This window comes from Elgaria multicarinata, chromosome 15 (genome assembly GCF_023053635.1).
Source record: "Elgaria multicarinata webbii isolate HBS135686 ecotype San Diego chromosome 15, rElgMul1.1.pri, whole genome shotgun sequence".
Taxonomy (NCBI): Eukaryota; Metazoa; Chordata; class Lepidosauria; order Squamata; family Anguidae; genus Elgaria; species Elgaria multicarinata.
In genome coordinates, this window is record NC_086185.1 from 11,173,556 (window position 1) to 11,196,456 (window position 22,901).

The window sequence follows — 22,901 nt, forward strand, 5'->3', positions numbered from 1 at the left end:
TCAGGTAAGAAATTAGAAGAGTTGGTTGCCTTCTCTGGAGGGTCATTCATTCAGTGGCCACCCTTGAGTAGGTTGCTACTCCTTTGTCTAAGTAATATTCTACTTTCAAGCAGAACTGTGTTTTATTCTTGTTGCGAGGGGTAGAAATAAATATTCATGAAACATGGCTGGTTTTCATGGTGAATATTGGGGTGGCAGTTCCTAGCTTTTCATTATAGCAACGTTATGTGGGGTAGGATCTTGTGAGTTTCGTGGTAGATTTATATTAAGAGGCTGCTAGCATTCCCAGGTTGGAGTTATTGTGGAGATATGAGTTTCTAGCATTATGCATACATAAATGGAGGTTCCTAGATCTAAAGTCTTAAGTGTTGCTGACATATGGAACAGAAAAAAACAGGATAGAGGTTTTCATTACAGAAATATTCTGAGGGCGTTGTTGCTGGCGTTTTGTTACATACTATATATTTATGAGCGGAAGAGTACCCTAAAGAGAGTTTCCAGAGATGTAATCTGTAACAGCAATAACAACAAAGAAGCTTGTGGCACCTTAAAAAATATCAAGATTATTCTGGCATATGTTTTTATGCAGGAAAGCAAACTTCATTCCAGGGCAATTATATGGGATCTGTCAACCAATTGATAAAGACAACCCATGGATTAGACAAGAATTGGAAGAGACCTTGCAGCATCTTTGACAGCTGCTCAGCCTTTGCTTAAGTACCTCAAGTGAAGGAGAATTGCCACCTCTCAAGGTAGTTTTTACCACAACTGACCAGCACACGCTATTAGGAAGTTTCTTCTAATGTTTAGCCAAAATCTCTTTGCCTGCAATTTCCACCCATTGGTTCTAGCACTGCCCTGTTCTAGCACAACAAAGAACAACTCTGTTCCATTTTCTGCCTTTTAAACACAGCTAAAGCTGCCACAGATTAGATGTTTGAAAGTTAATTATTTTACCTTGATCCTCTCTGCTACAAGTCCATTGCATAAAATACAATCAAATATATTTGCAGAATTGTCTTTTAAGTATGAGGGGTTTTTGGGAGGTGGGTGGGAAGTTAAGCATCAATGTGTACACAGTTTCAAGCCGAAGGGTGGCTTATACTCCATGTGCATAATATTACATGTTCTTTTGAGACAAAGTACATTATTTCAAGCAGTTGTGAAATAATGCATGTTCCTGTGTAGACAGACATGTACTGCAACTTCTCCACCCACACAAGGAAGTAGTTAAGGGGTGGTCAGGAGAAGAACTGACTCAGTACTTAACATACACACTAATTACTCTCTTCTGCTGTCTTGGAAATCTTTTCCACCTGCAACTTAATATTTTCCTTCCTCCTCCTCCTCTTGTTAACCTTACAAAGAAGTAAACACCTTCTTTGTGAGAGCCAGTGTGGCGTGGTGGCTAAAGTATTGCACCGGGAGTCCAGAAATCTGGGTTCTAGTCCCCACTTGGCCATGGAAACCTACTGGGTGACTTTGGGCCAGTCACAGACTCTCATCTCAACCTACCTCACAGGTTTGTTGTTGTGAGGATAAAATGGAGAGGAGGATTATGTATGCCGCCTTGGGTTCCTTAGAGGAAAAAAGGTGGGATATAAATGCAAGAATAAATAAATAAACACCCTAAAACAGTTTACAATACATAGCAATAAAACCTAGGTTTGCCATTTGGCAGGATGCTACAACTAATCCTGGCTCTCTGGCGAGTATGCCTCTTATAATCCACACATCTTTCAAATACCTGATTGTAAAATACTATTCACATATGTTTTTAAAATACATAATATGTGAAATTCCAAAATCCATGTTACTATAATATTTTTATTAGGCCAAACACAAAAAGCATACAAACTTTTGAGATCTCCAGATCTTAGCATCTGGCAAGATGTTATATAAAGGAGAATGGGGTGAATATCCAACTAGCTGCTTGTATATTCAGAGTCCAAAGATGGAACGGGATGAGGAGAGGGTCTGCAAACATTCAAACTAGGCTCTGCAAGTCATGTGATGGTTACTGGTTGACGTGCAGCTGTCATTAGGGCCTACCTGAATCAAGAAAGAGGAAAAAGTTGGATCCTCCATTTTTGACACTGACCTCACCAAATAGTCAATTTCTTCTTCTCCTCCCTACTCCTCTGCTTTTTATAACATCTTGCCTGGTGAAGAGATTGGAGAGCTCAAAAGCTTTCAGTATTTTTGTGATCTTTTGTTTGTTTGGCCTAATAAAGATGTTACACTAATATGGATTTTGGATCTTTGCATAAGGTCAGCATGCTTCTTTATATGTGAACTAGCCCTGTTTTCATGGAGGCATCAGTTTATTTTAGTTAACTAATGTTTGTTTCTTGAGTAATTATTAGATGGTAGCTTTCAATGGGGAGTTCTTTAAAGGCAATTTTATGACTGAATAACTTGCTATGTACTGCATTTAATCAGCACCATCTGAAAATAAATAAATGGATTACCCTGTTGATTGTCTAGCAAGCATACATTGTCCTGTTTCTGTCTAGTCTGCTTAACTGGAACTTGTAAGGAACATGAAGGTTATGCTGGTTGTCCTGATGAATACATTGGTATTCACTTTCCCCACTACTGAGGCATATTTAGTACAAATCTCAGATTTGTCATGTGAATTTGCTTTCTCCTGGACTTGAGACTAAAGGAAGTAGAACTGTATTCCTATAGAATGTCATCTTGGTGCACTACTCCAGTAAAAGTAATAGATTTTGTAGCAAGAAATTTGGGCAGAGGAAAAACTGCATTCCATCATGGAACATTCAGTGTGATTAAATTACATACAAATACGGCGTTTAAGTTTCATAAGCAAAAAGATGCTTTTTGGATTGGGGCCCTAATGGCTATCCAACATAAAAGGAAAACTGTTCAGGATGTTCTATAATAGCACAATAGAGTAATATAATAAGCAGAAAAAGTTAGAATTTTGAACGTTAGATTTTCAAAAGTCTTTTTTTAAAAAATTAAAATTTGGCTATTTTATGTATAGGGTAAAGTTTGTTATCTATTTAAAATGTGGGGATTGGGCAAGGTCAAATATATCTATAAGTAAGGGAAAAGAAAAAGATCTCTCAAAGATTTACCATTAATATAAACTGCAAGCCTAGGGAGGGTTGGGAGAAAATAGAGGGTCAAATCCTGGGTTCACACAACATGACAGCCCATCGTGGGTGAGTTGTGCTGTGTGAACCTGGACTGCTTCCCGAAAGATTGCTTATTTTGGGCCAACAAGCCACCCTGACAACCCATGGATTGTTCTGGGTGTTGTTTTACCCACAATGGGTTGTTGTGTCATCCGAAACTGGACAGCAATTTCATCGTGGGTTGCAGCGATTGGCCACAGACCTGCTTGGCAAGAGTGGCAAAAAACAGTGATGCTCTTCTCTTAGCAATCGCTCTTGGTCATTGCAGTCTGTCTAGCAATATATTGTGCCTGCTGCCTGCCCCTTCCCTCAGCAGTCCCCTCCCTAACCCCCGGTGATCCTTAGCCACTTTACCTGTTTGCAAAGTAGTTGCTGCCTGTGTGAGCCGGTTGTGTGTAATAAGTGTGGTTGCTTTGAATGAGCTTGTTATACTGCTAGAGTCAGCTGCACTATCAAGTTGCCAACCCTCCCTCCCCCCATACTGCATGATTTTCTGAATGAAAAATCCTCTTATTAAAGGGGGGAGTTTTGCATAATTTTGACGCTGCATGTGGTGCTTTACTTAACACATTGGTGTATGAAACATTTCTTGTCCTTCCTGCAAGGGACAGAGACCAATATTAACACCTCCCTCTTTTTGCTGGAAAGTTTCCATCCATGCCTTTCAAGCCCTAATTTATCCTTCCCCCATAGAGGCCCTGCTAGGATGGAGTAGGAGTGGGTACTATTCATTCATGAAACAGGTGCTTCATCACATGCAAAGGATGCTTTCTAGAGCGATTTGAAGCACAAAAGGCATCCTAGACCTGGCAAGTCCTCACCACCCTTCTCGCAGGATCCCTCTGCACAATAAAGGCAGGTATCTACTGCAGCATCTAAGGCTACATCCAAGTTAGGACAAGATGCACTGCGTGAGAGTTAGGATGCATTTCTGGAGTGAGGCTGAGCTGCGCATATTCATAGACCTCTGGATTGGCCCAGGAGTTCCTACATAGCACCAAGCATGAGAAGTTCCCCTGGTTTTCCACATAGTTGTTTCAGCATGGTCTGAAGAAGTTTAAAGAAATCACCACCCACAGCAAGCGCTCTGAGGCTGAGCTGCACACTGTGCCCTTCTATGACAAGCTGGCAAGCATTCTGCTAGACAGAGGGATGTTACTCCTGGATATACTACAGGCAGCGGGATTCCTTTGAGTCACCTGCAGAGAGTCCAGCAACTCTGGGCAGGGCCAAATAGTTTGACCCTCTAGTCCATCCCTGCTGCCCCAGCAACCAGCCTGCACCCACAATGAACTCTGGTGGAAGCAGCCCAACATACTTTCCTACTGCTATCAGAAAAGAAGCAAAGCAGGCAGCGATGCCAACATGAAGCAAGAGAGGTCCTGCAGAAAACTACAGGATTGAGCACAGCCATTTGGGAAGCAGTCTGGCGTACATTCCCAAAGGAAATTGAGTCAGAGCTGGACCTCCCCAGGTAAAATATGGAGATCAAAATGCAGAGAAACTATCTCAGCCAGAGCCCTACCAGGCTCAGGGCAGAAGGGAGGAATGAGTAGATTTTGGGGGTTTCCCTTAGGCATTTGTTTTTAACAAGTTTTCTCTGGTTGCTCTCAAAAACTCTCCCTCTGTTGAAGATCCACCAGCTGTGGAGGTGCTGTGGTGGCTGGGATAGAGAGTTGGAGGTTGAATCTCCTCTAAGGGGGGACCTCTCCCTTGGAGGGGCAAATAAAATATATATTGTGTGACTCCTGAGAGGGTGTCCTTGGGAGCATAAATTCTGAGTCTTCAGAGATGTCAAGTGTTTGGAAAATTAAGTAATTCTTGAGACCTTAATTTGGAGGCTGACTGCTGCTACATTCATTCAGAACAATATCACTATCCGTCCACTGAACAGATGGTTGGTTCTGTCATCTCTGACAGTACTGAGCACCTGTTGGAGAAGGTCAGGTTCAGTATACCCAGACCACAACCCCTTCACTCCCACACCGGTTGACTGGCACTTTCAAAGCTGACTGCATTAACTGTTTTATGTTATGGGGAGGGGGGGGATTTACCTCACGCAGCCCCTTTTGTGTGTGAAGATACTATCCTGCAAGGCCTTTTATTCACAGAAGCCTATTTGCATGTGTGACTTGACCTTTTGTCATCCAGGAAAGGAAATCTTTAACTAGATTTTCAAAGGGGGGGGGGGTTCCTGAAATTTAATATATGTACAATCTAAACATTTTAATTAAATAACCAGCATATTTTAAATCACAATTATAAGGCGTTGCAGTGAAACCAGTACACAATTTAAAAAATAGAACTAAAGCTTCTTTATCATTTCCTACGAATTATTGTGTGGCTAGAATTCCATTAGCTTGAAGCTGTGACTGAGAGGAACCCAGTTTGTATGTGACAACATCCCATGGGTTGTTTAAATCATGGGTTTTTGAGGCCGAGCAACATGGTTTGTTGTTGGGTTAACTCTGGGTTATTTAACCCCTAAACAGCCCAGAGTTTCAAGTTCAGATGCCAGGATAACATCCCATGCTGGCTGAGGGGTGATGGGACTTGTAGTCCAACAGCTAGAGAACTCCAAGTTGAGGAAGTCTGATGTAATACGTTTATTAGACCAGCTCAAAGGTCATAAAAATGCGCAACCTTTTGAGAATTCCAGATTATTATTATTATTATTATTATTATTTATATAGCACCATCAATGTACATGGTGCTGTACAGATCCCTTCATCAGTCAAAGTGTTAGTAAAAGCAGGGTCGTGGTGAAGGGAAATAGCAGGTGGGGGAAACAAGCTGACTTGATGTTGAAGTTATGATGTCTGCATGGTCAGAGTCTTAAGGTGACATGGCGGAGGGTTTGCAGATACTCAAGTTGGATTCTTATCAGGTGATGCGATGATTTCAGTGTCCTCAAGTCCCCTGGGAGCAAGAAAGTGGCAGACATTTGTTGATCTTACATTTTTGAAAATCCTGATGGTGCTTTAATATATATCCTTTCCCAGAAACGACTCAACAAAGTTAAAACAAAACATTTAAAACTCCTATCACCCTGGATGGTGACAGGTCTGAGTTAATTGCTGGACAGAAATTAAAAGGTAGGAGCTTTTGACTAATCCTTAGGATTTCATTACCATCTTGCATGATACAAACATTTCCCCTAGGTGGAGCTACATAACCAAGAATTGCTTTTAATACATGGGTGAATTGGGGAGGGGGGGGGAGACCCTTCTTTGTCTCCCGGTTTTGTTTACAAATCAGTCTGCTTTTGCAGAAACATAAAGACTATGGCATCTGTAAAACATAAATTTGTTATTTCAAATTATGAAACCATTCATACTATTAGGGGGGAAATCTATAAGGCATAGTATAATCTGTTTTGCCTTTGATTGAATTGTAATCTTATAGTTGCTAGGAAGCCATTGTGTTCTGATGAACTACCGCAGCCATTCCCAACCTGGAGACCTCCAAATGTGTAGTCCCAACACATCTGGAAAGCACCAGGTTGGGGAAGGCTGATCGACAGGATGGTATACACTTCATTTCAAAACAGGAATATATTCTTACAAATCAGGCAGTTCTTCTAAAAATATAGTTGTGCGTGTTTAATTTATTAATGATGTTTATATTATAAATGTATGACTATGCATGTGTTAACTATGAAAAAATGTTGGAAGTAATGTTTATTCAGGGCTATGGAGTGTACATTGTGTATCTTATAAAAGTATTTCTATAGGGCTTGATCCACACTTAGTCGTATTTAAAGCATATTGAAATAAATGGGGCATAAGTTAATTAATTCAATGTGATGAAAAATTGGTAACTGTCCGCTTCAGTAATTTTATATATTAGAATTTGGTGGAGGTGGGAAGTCAGGGAGGGGGGAACATGTAGGAAAAGGTTTTGGGGGGAAAACAGTTAAACTGCTCCCTAATTCTTTCATGCGCCCATCTTTTGTATAGTGGTAGTAGGGAGTGGTGTGGGGCAGGGAGTCTCATTCTGGCTTGCTAATTACTATAGGAAAAGAAAAGAGTAGCTTGGAAGTTCGGGGGGGGGGGAAGGAGAGTGTTAGAATGCTTCTATGTCTTTGATGATTCTCGTTTATTGCATTCTTTGAATTATTTGCCTACTCCTTTTTCCCCAGTCTACCAATTATGGTCTTGTGTATGGATGGAACTCCCTTCCCTCATGAAAGCTGGTCTTGACCCAGCTCCCTTAACGTACAGACAGCCCTAAATATGGAAGGGTTTACTGGAATGTGAGACCCTATTAAGGTACAAGCAAGCAGCTCTCTGTCCACTCTTCTTGTATGTAAGAAGCTGGAGTTCCTAGGTTTGAGTCTTTGTCAAGAGGTAAAAGTTTGTAGCCAAGCAGCCTAGGAGGTTCAGGGGAGGTGTGTGTACAATGTCAGATGCTGCAAGAAATGCAAAAACGGGAGTAAATAGAAATGCAACATGCTGCTGCTGCAAAATGTCTTAACGAGTCCCCTTTGCCAAGCATACTCTCCATCTACTACTGTAGCTGTACTGTACATTATGGAATTAAAAGGGAGGAGTTGTGCCCTTCAGACAAGGCCAAGAATACCCGATCAAAATGAGGACAAACCACTCCCCGCCCCACAAGGATTATAATCACAGCATCAGAAGAAAGATAAACAAAAACTGACCAGCAGTATTGTACAAAAGAGGCGTCCAATGAAAAGTAAGTCAGGTATTGTGACGCCACCCCCTCACTCACCAGGCTTTGACAAGCACACCTCCCTCAGGCTAAGCACCGCCACTTAAATACCCGAGGAAGGGGTAAAAAGTAACCCATAACCTTTCCCTTATAGCAGAGGGAAAAGGTAAGGAACTTTGGAAAAGGCTTTTCTGTGAATATAACAGGCTGAAGGTTTAATGTAATGTGTTTATTTATGAACCAATAGAGCAGGAGACACAGCCAAACTGACACGTGGTTTTGCGGTAGCAAAATACAGCAGATGTTTATTGTTGTTTACAGTTCTTAGTTCCTTCAAATTCTATTCAACTCCTGCCTATTCTTAAGAATTCTAGTAGTAACAATTCTAATAATAACAATCTTAGTCCTTATTTCCACTCACTCCTCGCACAACTCCTGACAAGAACACACACAGCTAAACACATCTACCCTCCAAAACCCAACCACCAACCGAACCCCTCAAACCACTCTGCTCCCCCAAATATATACTCCTCCCCCATTTCCACAGCATTACCAGCCACACCCACTCAGTACAACATTCCATACTCTCTAGACATACCTAAGGGAATAGAAATGTCGGTAACGCCACAGGTATTATCAAAGCATAAGGCTCAATGTGAGGTTTATCTGAAAAACAAAATAACACAAACCTGTCCCCGAACTGGGATTATTTGAGGCTGTTACGAATAGGTAAAAAATGTGTAAACTGTCAAGAGCATGCGGAGGAAGCTAAAAAAGGAAGAGCATTCAAATGCTTTATTGTGTTTTTATGAAAGGTTTAAATATGCCACTTTGCATTTGCCTCCTTTGAGTTCATTCCACAGCAGCAAAATTAAAATTATTTAAAGGACTAATTTCGGCTAATTTGGCACATACAACTCTACATTTGTGAAAGAGGTCTTGAGCTTCAGAATGAGCCCTTAATGATGGGTGTAGAATGTATGTGATTCTATGGCGAAATAATGATCACACATTTCAGAGAAAGTGTGACCAAGAACAAATTTTGAGAGGGGTGTGGCCATGCCCCCAGTGATAGGAAGAAGAAATAGTTTGGCTGAAAATACATTGCAATATGTATAATTTCACAACTTCCGCAAAATCCATGAATTGTTACAATGAAATCCATTAATATGATGCAAACCTCATGCAAAATTTTATTAATTTGGCATGGAATGCCCCTTGTATATTTGCCCCTCCTACTTGAAACATCTGGCAACTGGTGATATGGGCTGGGTTAACACAACACGTTAACCTATCATAGATTATTATGTTGTCTAAAAGCAGTGTGTTTTCCGCAGGGTGGGTTAGCGTTGTCTGAAAGCAGTGTGTTTTCTGCGGGGTGGCTTGCTAACCATGCAGTGTGGTTTATTTTTCTCCAACATGTCACCTTAAAAACCCATGGCTTGTTCAGGATGGTTAACAAGCGACACTGCATGGTTAATGAGCATCACCACAGAAAACTTGCAGTGTTGAGACAACACAATAACCCACCCTTCAGAAAAAGTGCTGCATTCAGGCAACAACATGATAACCCACAGTTCAACAACAGCCCACAATGGGTGGATGTTGTGTGAACCCAGCCACAGTATGATAATTTTGGTAGTTTTCCATTTGGAATTTAGAAGTACCCTTTCAAATTCCAACTCCACTATTTTGTCATCAGTGCCTGATAATGCAAATTAGGTAGCAAATACTTCTTTTTCTCAGGGAAGAACAAGCTACGTGCAATACATGGTGTTCCCAAACTCATCAGTAGGCAGGAAAGAGTGTTTAATCCTTCCCTCCTCCTAAGAGTTTGTCCTGGTTATTCATTATCGCTTTCCCCTAAGTTTTCTTCCAGCTGGGTCCCAGTACAGGTTATGAGCCCAGAGAGAAAATGCCAGGATTGGGGAGCCATCACAGAAGAGTCGACAGGCAAGGGAGGCTAAACATCTGCCTTCCAGCTACCAACTCTCTTGCAAATTAGGGATGTGCTCCGCTTCTCCTCGAACCGGAGAAGCAGGAGCGGAGCGGGGGGCTTCACCTACCCTAAAGGCAGAGGCGAAGAGGATTGGGGGGCTGGCGGAGCATTGCGGAGCGGATCGAGGTGAAGGCGGATCCTTCGCCTCGATCCGGAGCTCCGCAAGAAGGGTAAGTGGGGTTTACCGGGCCCTGCCGCTGTCGCCCATGCGGCGACGGTGGCAGGGCCCGGTAAAAAACCCCTCCCTCCTCTCCCTTACCTGCGTCTGTCCACGGTCCCTCGGCTTCTTCAATTGAGCCTGTGGTTCAACCAGGAAGTCTGGGCCGCACTTGCTGGTTGAGCCACGGGCTCAATTGAAGAAGCCGAGGGACCGCGGATGGACGCAGGTAAGGCCCCCCCTCCCCCTTGGTCTCTGCAGGTAAGGGAGAGGAGGGAGGGGGGCCTTACCTGGCGCCACTCCCTTCCACTGCGGAGCTCCGATTCGGAGCCAGAGCTCCGCGGCGAAGAGGAGCGGACTATGGGCGGAGCGGAGCGAGCCGGTCCGTGCACACCCCTGTTGCAAATGTCCGGCACCCCCATTACCTTTCCCAAACATGCATTTTTCAGTTGACGGTAATGTGTCACTCCAGCCCCACGCTAGAGCCAAGCTCCATGCTGTATTCCCATCTATACTGCTCTGTATATTTTTCCCAGGATAACATGAGCATCAAATGGCTGCCTTAACCAAAGAATCACTAACGCAGACAAAACAAACCAACTTCAGTAAATTGTTTCAATTAGGAATATGGCCAGAGTAAAGTTTTCATCAGTGAATGAATGCGTCATTTCAGTGGAGTAAATGTAGCATGTAGAATTTCATGAAGCATTTTCATGATTTTTCCATGGAAATTTTTAATGAATCCTCGATTCATTCTTTCTATCTACATTAATGACTCTCTGTGTAACTTATCCATGAAATGGAATCACAATGGGATAGCTAGCGTGTTCTTGACTTGGCTATATTGTCCACGCTCTCTTCCAGACTGACAGCAGCTTAAAAAGAAGAAGAAACAGGTTACACACTGGATTAAAAAAAAATGTCCTCAAACTGGTTATCAGACCCGTGGAAAAATTAACTGAGGAAAGAGGTGGGTGGGAGGAGATATTTGCTAGGATTAGCTCAGATAAAATTCCTCGTTTAAGATTGTGGAGACTTATAATGGATGCCTCTGATTTTAACACACCAGTGGTTCTTCATAAAACAGGCACTCAAACTCCAGTAAAGTCTTTATTTTTGAAACCTTTGGCAATACTGAATTGACAATCCTAGCACAATTCCAAATCCATCTCTGGGCATGTATCAGTCAAATATTGATAAACTTGTGCTAAAACGTCAAATTCCAGAAAAGTAACCCTTTTATGCTGTTTCCAAGAAGATCCAAAGTCCTGTGATATCATGAGGCTCAATAATTTGCTATGGCGTGAGATTTTGTAGGCTATGCCCCACGTGAAGCAGGCAATTGCATCTAAAATCCCACACAATTGAAGATGAATTTATAAACCGTCATAGCACTTTCTATCTTCTAAAATGGCCAAACAGGTTCTAGTGCATTTATGCATTTAAAATATATTCTAAAAAATCTGTGGTTCAAGGGTCCGAACTCCAGACATTAGGCATTTCTTTTTCGAATTGGACCTGATGGTCCATAATTGCAATTCATCATCATTTCTATAATCTGCTCTAATTTTATGCACTTTCCACAAAGTATTCATGAATTCCCCCCCTTCCCATTTGTGCATCTGCTTCAGGTTTATGTTCCTCAGAAGGAAATATTTAACAAGTGGAGAGTCCTGCCAACATATGTCTGTCTGCACAACATTAGACCTGTGTATTTTATCTTATAACTGCATGCAGATGGTGGGCTGGACTTGTCCTTAACCCTTTGGCCAGAGAGAAAAATCTGTTGTCAAAGAGATGTTTCCATTCTTGGCAGACTGACCTTGTAGCATGCCAGAGGCTGCATACCTTTCTCTGGATTGGAGGGCCTCTAACATCACCTTCCTTGCTTTGAATTGCTAAATTTAAAACTAAATCCGTGTTCGTTCTCCCCTTTTTCCTGGCTCCTACATAGTTGTCTCCACATGTTGGCATCTAACTGGAGATGCTTTAATGTGGAGGAATGTCTCACTGCATTGTCAATGCCATATGCTACTAATTCAGCTGCTATTTTGATTTTGTGAAGTATAACATGCTGAGATTTGGGGAGGTATATGTTTGAGAACGTAGACCTTTGCTCAGCACATGAGTCCGGGCAGGATTCAAAGGAAGTTTGCCCTGCTTTGAGAACTACTGTTGCATTTAAGATCAACAGACCCCAATAACCTTTTAAAAGAAAGGGGGAAAAGAGAAAAATGAAATGAAAAGGATTCAGAAACAAATTTGGAGCAGAGATCAGCTGGGAAACGGGTAATCATCCCTTCCCCCACCCACTGGTTCACCGCTCCAAATTCTGCACTTCCTGAGATTGCCTTTTTTTAAGCCATTTGGGCTCTGTTCCTTGTGCGCATGCAACATTTAGAACCTTAGATTAATGTGCCTTCGGGAGATGCTAAAACTCTAACATAAAGGCTTTGCACCTGAACATCACTGTTTCCTAATGCCTGGTTTTGTTTCCGTTCTCAAAAAAAACAAGCAACCCAATGATAATGAAACACAGAATTTGGGGTTTGGATGGCTTTATCACCTATTTCCTATAAATGAGGTTGGCACTTTGATTTATATATTTTTAACGTAATCCTTAAACTACATTTGCAATCATAATTTGAATCTTTCTTGTATATTAAATAGGTTGATCACTATGGCATCACCAGTGAGCTGCTGGCTGCTGCTTCTTTTAGCCCCTGAAAGCTGGAAAAGAAAGTGCCTACTCATCTGACTTAATTTACTAGGATTCTCTAGTTTAGCAACTGAAATAAACCAGTCCATTAACATCATTAGTAGCAGATGTAGGCTGTGCTGCAGAAACCAGAGACTTGCCCACACACCACCCTCCCATCTGCTGTATTATACCCAAATCATCTCATTAGTTGGGTATATCTCTAATTTTATTTAGTTTTCAATTGTGTCTATTTCTTCTTTTTAAAAAAAAATTTTAGATAGCTGAGCAGCCAGAATTGAAGCACATAAATCCTGCATTTTATAAGAACACTGTATTATAGAGGTGTGCTGATTGTAACAAAATATTTCTATTGCAGCATAGATCCAAAGGTCTCTGAAAGCTAAGTCAGATAGTTGAGAAGAAGTGGATATTTTTACGTAGTAAGAGTAGAGGAGCTGTGTCAAGTTGACTTGTTTTCCTATCCTCATGAGTTTTCCCTGAAGCATTTGGCTACCCCATAGTTGGAAGATGAATGCTGGATTGAATGGACCTTTGGTCTAATCCCGCAAGTCTCCTTTTATGATCTCTGAAAATCCATAGCAGTGTTTTCAAAGTATATAAAAATAACTGTCCAACCACATTTTCACATGGCTTTGGCTAAAATCTGAGTTAAATTTGATATAAACTAAGCAAGCAGTTGATTTGGGATCCAGTCATTGCGACGTGGGTAGAGTGGATAGTAATGCTGAGGTCTTCGATTAAAGTCCCATCCCTCAAGGCTGTGCCGGAGGCTTCAGTATCCTCCTTCCTCCTCCTGCTGTGAAATTCCCATTTGGATGGTGTGATGTCACAGAAAAAAATTCTTTAAATTATAAGGCCATATTCTAAATATTTAGAAACTAGAGCAATTCAGTTCCATTGCATGTCTTCAACCCCAATCCCACTTCACTATGGCAGATCCGGTTTCAACGCAAGGATCTGTTGCCATCGTATCGGTTTTTTGGCTCTCGCATGGGGATGTTTTTTTAAAAAAAGTGGTGTAAAGATTGTAATGTTTCTATGTTGTTAGGTGGAACTATATTACCATTTCAATAGTTGATGCATTAGCTCACAGTCCATAGAGAGAGACCTGCCTTGAAAATAGTCCTTTCTATCATTCAGTGTCTTTGGAAGGAAGGCAGAAATTGAACTAATTTAACATAAACCAACCATCATAGGGGAATCTGGCTGAAAGCAATTGCTTAAGGGCAGATCTTCCAGAAAAGAGAAGAGTTGCTTCACAGTGGTGGAAGGGTTTATTCTTCCTATTAGTGGGCAACTTGTGGCCCTCCAGATGTTTTGGCTTACAAGTCTTATCAACCCTAACCAGCATAGCCAGTGGTGAGGAATGATGGGAGTCATAGGCCAAAACATCTGGAGGGCCACAAGATGCCCACCCTTGCATACATTTTAATTCATATGCTCAAAGAAACCGGTTGGATACAAGTGTGGGATACAGGGGAAGCACCCGCCACAGGCTTGCCAAGGGAGGGAGGGAAAAGAGAGTGAACGCCTCTGTTTTGCAGCCAGCATGGCGGGGCACACCAAGCAGGGTATGTCTCTTCATTAGCGTTTTGGTGCTTTTGAAACATTTCAATTCACCGTTAAAAGGACTCTTCTTAAATGGTATTAATACATGTGTGGATTCTTCCCCTATATGGCTTGGGACCAAACTACCTTCTCCCATAAAAATGTCCCCGGGTTTTAAGACCTTCTGGAGAGGCGCTTCTTGGAAAACACCACCTCTTAGCGCCCCCCCGCCCCCTTGTCTCTTAACACCCCCCTATGCAATTCCACCCACCCCCAAGGGGGCAGTACCACCCACTTTGGGAACCACTGCATTAGACTTATTCAGTTTCTGATGCAGTGGAGATGTTTTTTGTAACACTAAAAGAAGACTAAGCGAGTACTCTCTTGGGTCCCTGTTGTCCCATGACATGGGAGAGCCACTTTCCAGGGCAAACTGCTTGCTGAGGAGTATTATGACAAAGGTATGTCCAGAAGGGGCAAAACCCTAGCATAGTAAGAGGTATTCATGTCAGCTGTAGCGAAACCACTGAGGATACCACTTTTGACCGAAGATCAGAATGTAAGACCCCTCAAGCGGTCAGGCTGCAATCTCAAAAGCAGAGTCCGGTATGATATGGCTTAAACCATGCCACCTCTGCAGCATCTCCTATCTCCCTGCTGTGCGGTACAAATAGTCAATGCGATGCTTATAACTTTGACAGGTGGATGAAGACCAAACATTGATGTTTGTGGTGAGGGAGGCAACACGCACACCCTCTTGACATGTTTAAATTACTAGAAGCTGACACAGCTCCCCTGCAAGCTTCAAAGGGACTTGGAGAGGAGACTAGCTTAGGGATGTAGGACGCTACATCCCCAAGGTAGTCTTCAGTAACAGAGGCAGTAAGTTTATATACACCAGTTACGGGGGAACATGGGTGGTGGTGGGGTGCTGTTGTACACCTGCTCTGTGGGTTCCTGGTTGACAGCTGGTTGGCCATTGTGCGAACAGAGTGCTGGACTAGATGGACCCTTGTTCTGATCCAGCATAGCTCTTACGTTCTCATGAAGCTGCTTCTACTCGGGGACCTTCCCCCATTCCCAATACATCAATAGGTCCTGTGTCAGCTCACTGTTCCGATATGCCTCTAACCTTCCTTCCAAAAAGACCTCCACTTTTGATTTTTTTAAAAATGGGCTTCAACTTGCATGCTACATAACTTGCAGCGCGTTTGGTGTGTGGATGTGGGTGTCTGGATGCACACCGTCACTTCTGCAATGCAGTCTTATTGGCTCCTGTGGAATACCGCTTACATTTCTTTTTCTTTTGCAAACCCTGATGGTCATCTTCATTTTCATTACTTCCAAATTCACTTTGCCTTTAAATCATTGCCATTCTTATTGAAAATGGCAGAGGAGAGGATTCAAAACATAACCCTCCCTGCATCCATGATCATGGATTGAGTAAACTTGGCACAAGTGGTGAAAGCTAGCACTAAGCAGCAGTCTAATTGAGTTAGATATTGGAAAGATGTCAAATGAGATGCAACTTTTTTTTTAACATCATAATTTTAGAATTCAGATGCCCCCAGAAACCCGTTTCCTTTCCACATGTTTCTCATTTCATGATGTGCCTCTTACTTTCAGTTATGAACAAAATGAAAATCTAAGCTGCTAAAATGTACAGCTGTCTGTCGTCCTCAGCCCCATGAATGCTTGAGTTCTTGATTAGACTACTCAAAATGAGAGTGTATTTCAAGATGCTGGAGCTGTCTGACGTGCTGGGAGGCTTGATGAAGGCTGAAATCTCCTCTTCTCCAAATGTGGAATAATCATATTTATAAAGCCCCAGACACTCAACCAGAGCAAGCAGAATGAAAGCCACCAGCAACTCCATGTCATTTATCCGCAAATAAATAAATAAATTGCTGGCACTCCACATCAGCTGGTCAGGGAAATGCACTCATTTTCCTTACCATCAGTTTAATTGCACGCCGCTATTGGACTAATTAGAACTGTGGCCTGTTCTGAGGTCAGAAATGGAACAAATGTTTCTGAGCTTGACCCATCCTCTTTTTTTTTAATGCCATCTGCCGTTACTATGACTGTGCTTTGCTTTTCATGCTTCACTACAGTAACTAGAAGATATGCAGGGTAATGTGGCTATTTCTTCCAATAAGGGCTTTTTCCCCCCCGTTCAGAAATAAAGACATAGAGGATAAAACTGCTTTATTCTGTTCCTTCCCTTTGCCCTCCTCCAAAAGCTCTTTAGCATTCAGTTCTCTGCAATTTTAAAGAAAATTGCCCTGGAAGAATGAAACAAAAATGTTTTATTTAAAAATAATAATGATACTAACCCAAATCCCCAGCTTGCCACACAAGCAGCTGCAGAAGCTTTCTGTTCCAAATGGGTGATTTAATGGGGCCTTTGTCAGCCAATGCTATAATGAATAATAATAATAATAATAATAATAATAATAATAATAATATAGATTCTAAGCTCAGCCAAGGTTTTGATGAAACTCATAAGGTTTCTGGTGCAAGGGATAGAGCAAATGAATTCAAGCTTGTTGCTGCACAATGCAGATCTTTGGGTTAAAATGCAAACAAGAAATAGAAGAAAATAATCTGAAGATTAAAATGCTCTAATGGCAGAGCTGCCCAACCTGCCCAGACCTTTTCCTGTTAAATCAGGCAGGAGAATTGGATGTGCTGTACCATCAAACCTGTGTTTGTTAATGCTGTACTTTTAATCTGTCCTTTCACTACATATCTGTCTGATAAAAGTATTGTTGACAGGTGTGCTAAATCATACCTGTCTCTTCCCACTGTATAGCAGGTATTCCTTGCTTTTAGTCTTGGGTGTCAATTCAACGAAAACACATGGGGTTGTGTCTGATGTTAGTCTAACTGAAGTCCCGTTAGTTTCTGTGGATCTACTCGAACTAGGATTAACATTGGATACAATTACGGCCGGCCCTACCATGAGGAAGAGTGAAGCAGCTGCCTCAGGCAGCAGATCTTGGGTGTCATAAAAGGGCAGCAAATTGTTATTTGTTTTGTTTCTGGTTGTATTTCTGCTGCCAAAAGTGGGTAGAGGTGCTTATTGGATTTTCTGCCTCATACAGCAAAATAACTTGGCTGATTTTGGACGCTTTGCATCTTACTTGGGTAGGTGGGCATCTTGGTCCATCCCTGGATACAACCCATGAGTCTGAATTCAAACAACCTCCTATTTCTTATAAACCAGGATCCAAAGACAGGGAGGAATGTTCTCCACGCTGAGGAGGTCTTTGAGTGTCTATTTCTCCAACAGAAGCCACCCTGTGGCACTATGTAAAGCGGCATTAACAACTGGGCAGTACCTTCAAAGTACCAACCTCTTGGCTGCCCATCAAGTAGCACTTTCCCGTGCCTGCTCATGGTTTTTCAAGGGCCTTTGGGCAAGACTCCTTCAGTAGACACCCCACCCCTCCCTCAGTGAGCCTGCCTTCTCACCACCATGGTCTCTATCTGCTCTTGCTCCTCAATAATAATAATAATAATAATAATTTATTTGTTACCTGCCTCTCCCTCTGGATCGAGGTGGGGTACAACATAAATGCAAATGCCATAAAATACATATAATTAAAACATTTTAAACTAATGCATTATTAAAAGCAGCACACCATTAAAATAGGCATCTTAAAATTCAACTGGGTAGGCCTGCCGGAAGAGATCAGTCTTTATAGCGTTCTTAAAATCTGGAAGACTGTTAAGTTGACGAATCTCTCCCGGCAGGTCATTCCATAAAATGGGAGTGACAGAGGAAAAGGTCCTCTGGGTAATAGTTGTCAACCTTGTTCTTGTTGACTGGAGTAAATTCTTCCCAGAGGAACCGAGTGTGTGGGGCAGATTGTATGGGAGAAGGCGATCCCGCAGGTAGCCTAGACCCAAACCATGTAGGACTTTAAAGGTGATAACCAACACTTTATACTTCATCTGGAAACTAATTGGCAGCCAGTGAAGAGATTTTAAAACTGGTGTAATGTGGTCACCCCAGGTGTACCGGTGACCAGCCTGGCTGCCATATTTTGAACTAGCTGAAGTTTCTGGACTAGGCACACAGGTAGCCCTATGTAGAGCGCATTGCAGAAGTCAAGCCTCGAAGTTACCAGCGCGTGCACTTTAGGTCTGCCAACTCTAGAAAGGGGCGCAGCTGGCGTATCAGCCGAAGTTCCTTTTTCTGCTTTTTTATCTAGAAATAGCTTAATTTAAGTATTTGTACCATGCCTACTCTATTTTGCAGTTCTTTTACTTAAGAAGCCATGGGTCCCACTGTCTTTAAACCAGTGGCAGTTTAGCAGAAAGGCTAGAGCAATGGAAGAGAAGGGAAGTAGGGCTATTCCACCCAGCCATCTGAGATACCTTTGGCTCCTTCTCCCTCTGAACAATTTCCATCTCAGCTCTTCATTATAAGGACCTTACATTAAGAAAGTGTGGGAGGTCGTGGGCTTTCCCACTCTAGAGGAATCCAACAGGCAGATGGACAGCCATTTGTCAGGGATGCTTTAAGGAGGATTCTTGCATTGAGCAGGGGGTTGGACTAGATAGCTGCATAGGCCCCTTCCAACTCTATACTATTCCATGATTCTATGAAATGGTACTCTATTCTGATGTTATACCTCTTGTTTAAGAATTATGCCTTAGCCTGACCTGCGTGTTGTCCCGTGACGGAGGAGGGAAGATCTCGTGTTGTGTTTAATGTGAGATCCCTCCTCTGTCTACACGTGACGTGCGACGACCTCAGAAGGAGAGGTATTGCGCCTGCCATTTTTTATTTTTTAAAGGGATAGCAGCGCACGAATGCTCGTGCGCAAAAGGTAAGTGTTTTTTTAAATTTATTTATTTATTTATTTATTTATTACATTTTTATACCGCCCAATAGCCGAAGCTCTCTGGGCGGTTCACAAAAATTAAAACCATCATAAAACAACCAACAAGTTAAAAACACAAATACAAAATACAATATAAAAAGCACAACCAGGATAAAACCAGGCAGCAAAATTGATATAAGGTTAAAATACAGAGTTAAAACAGTATAATTTAAATTTAAGTTAAAATTAAGTGTTAAAATACTGAGAGAATAAAAAGGTCTTCAGCTGGCGACGAAAGGAGTACAGTGTAGGCACCAGGCGGACCTCTCTGGGGAGCTCATTCCACAACCGGGGTGCCACAGCGGAGAAAGCCCTCCTCCTAGTAGTCACCTGCCTCACTTCCTTTGGCAGGGGCTCACGGAGAAGGGTCCCTGTAGATGATCTTAAGGTCCGGGTAGGTACATATGGGAGGAGGCATTCCTTCAAATAACCTGGCCCCAAACCGTTTAGGGCTTTAAATGTCAATACCAGCACTTTGAATCGGGCCCGGACCTGGACTGGCAGCCAATGAAGTTGTAAAAGGACTGGTGTAATGTGACCTCGCCAGCCAGTCCCTGTTAGTAAACGGGCTGCTCTGTTTTGTACCAGCTGAAGCTTCCGAACTGTTTTCAAAGGCAGCCCCACGTATAAAGCATTGCAGTAATCCAAACGAGAGGTTATCAGAGCATGGATAACTGTAGCTAGGCTATCACTGTCCAGATAAGGGTGCAGTTGGTATATCAGCCTAAGCTGATAAAAGGTGCTCTTTGCCACTGAGTTCACCTGTGCCTCAAGTGACAGTTCTGGATCGAAGAGCACCCCCAAACTACGGACCCGATCCTTTAGGGAGAGTGCAACCCCGTCCAGGACAGGGCAAACATCACCTCGCCAGACAAATGAACCACCCGCTAACAGTACCTCCGTCTTGTCTGGATTGAGTCTCAGTTTGTTAGCCCTCATCCAGTCCATTACCGTGCCCAGGCACTGGTTCAGAACAGTCACTGCCTCACCTGGGTTTGATGAAAAGGAAAGGTAGAGCTGGGTATCATCCGCATATTGATGACACCTCAGTCCACATCTCCGGATAACCTCCCCCAGCGGCTTCATGTATATGTTAAACAGCATAGGGGATAAAATAGAGCCCTGCGGAACCCCATGGCTTAGGGGGGCACCATCCCCCAGCACCACCTTCTGGAATCGGCCATCCAAGTAGGAGCGGAACCACTGCAACGCAGTACCTCCAACTCCCAGCTCAGACAACCTATCCAGAAGGATACCATGGTCGATGGTATCGAAGGCCGCTGAGAGGTCCAGGAGAACCAACAGGGTCGCACTCCCCCTGTCTCTCTCCCGACAGAGGACATCCCACAGGGCGACCAAGGCAGTTTCCGTTCCAAAACCAGGCCTGAAACCCGATTGAAATGGATCTAGATAATCCGTTTCATTCAAGAGTGCCTGGAGTTGTCCTGCAACCACCCGCTCAAGCACCTTGCCCAGGAAAGGGATATTAGCCACCGGCCTGTAGTTGTTAACATTCTCCGGGTCCAGATTAGGCTTCTTCAGGAGTGGTCTAATTACCGCCTCTTTTAAAGAGGCCGGCACCACTCCCTCTCTCAAGGAGGCATTTACAACCTCCTGGACCCAGCCGGCGATCCCCTCCTTATTTGATGTAATGAGCCATGAGGAGCAAGGGTCAAGCACACAGGTGGTCGACCGGACTTGGCCAAGCACCTTGTCCACATCCTCAGGCCTCAATAACTGAAACTCATCCAATAAAACTGAGCCGGACGGCGCTCTGAACGCCTCTACTAGTGGAGCTGCATTAAGTGTGGTGTCCAATTCATGAAGAATCTGAGCGACTTTATCTTCAAAGTGCCGTGCAAACTCGTCGCAGCGTGCTACCAAGGGTTCAACTATCTCACGCCCTGGCCCAGAGTGTAACAGGCCACGAACCACCTGGAAAAGCTCCGCCGGACGACTCTGAGAAGATGCAATGCTGGTGAAAAAGAACTGCCTCTTTGCCACCCTCACCGCCACAGAGTAGGCTCGATAGTGAGCTCTAACCCGGGTTCGATCAGACCCAGCACGAGTCTTCTTCCACCTGCGTTCTAGCTGTCTCCCCTCTTGCTTCATTGCCCTCAGCTCAGGTGTATACCAAGGAGCTGACCGGGCTCTGCTCAGAGGGAGAGGACGCTTGGGCGCGATCGTGTCAACCGCCCGAGTCATCTCTGCATTCCACAGAGTGACCTGGGCTTCGACAGGAGCACCGGCCATATCAGCAGGAAAATCCCCCAGAGCCCTCTGGAATCCATCGGAGTCCATTAGCCTCCGGGGGCGGACCATTTTAATAGGCCCCCCACCCTTGCAGAGGGGAAAGGCCGCCGAGAGTCTAAACCTCAGTAGGAAGTGATCTGACCATGACAAGGGGGTAGATGTTAGTTCCCCCACTTCCAGATCACCATCCTCCTGCCCAGTCGAGAAAACCAGATCAAGCGTGTGTCCCTTTGCATGTGTTGGGCCGATGACATGTTGAGACAGCCCCATGGTTGTCATGGCAGCCATGAAGTCCTGAGCCGCTCCGGATACAGCAGCCTCGGCATGGAAGTTGAGATCCCCCAGAACCACCATCCTGGGGGTCCTCAACACCAGGTCTGAGACAACCTCCATCAGCTCAGGCAGGGAGACTGTGGGGCAGCGGGGTGGACGGTACACCAGCAGAATCCCTAATCTGTCTCGAGTACCCAACACACAGTGCAGACACTCCAGACCAGCACTCAACTGAACAGGAAGCCTAGAGAGGGAGATTGTATTCCTATAGACCACGGCAACCCCCCCTCCCCGGCCCTTGAGTCTGTGCTGGTGCTGTACCGAATACCCAGGAGGGCAGAGCTGGGTGAGAGGCAAACCCCCCCCCCACTTCACCCACCCAGGTCTCAGTGATGCATACCAGGTCAGCCCCCTCATCCACAATCAGATCATGGATGAGGGAGATTTTATTCTGGACTGACCTGGCGTCCAGAATAATTATTTTCCCCGCTGGCCCCCCTCCCCCGATGGGCGCAGCGCTCCTCCCAGCTCCTTGCGAGGAATCGCACGGAGCCAGGTCAACCCTCGGCACCTGGCCACACGTTCCACGGTCTCGGGCTCAGCCTGGGACCACAGAAAAACCAGGGCCAAAGGGGAGGGCTATATCCCAGGGCAAGGAAGGGATGATCCCTCCCTGATCCCGGGGTCCCCTGTGCGCCATGTGGACACACAGGGACGATCCCGGGGTTTGCCCCGGGATAAAGCCCCATCTAGCTATGGCCTATGTCTTTAAAAAAATCACACCATATATATATATATATATATATATATATATATATATATATATATGTATGTATATATATACACACATACACACACACACACACACAGTGAGCAACAGTTAATAAAATGTAAGGAACTAAATAAATATGTTGCCATGGTTGCATAATTAGCAGTGCTTGCAATCTTCCCAATGCCATAACCCATTGACTAAGGAGAATAGCACCAGGGTAATGGTGAATGACATGACAAAAGCTGAAGAGTCATTATCTCCACAAAGGGCCTGGTTTTTCTGCCTTGCTTTCTTTCGTAAAGGCGACTTTGTAAGGAACAACAAGTTAAAGGACAATAAAAGAAATTAGCTTATCGTATTTATAAATGAAGAGTGGGTGCTTTCCATCTGAGGCACTCTCAGCTGTGTTTGGGCAGTGGAGCAACTGGAGATGACGTTCTGCAG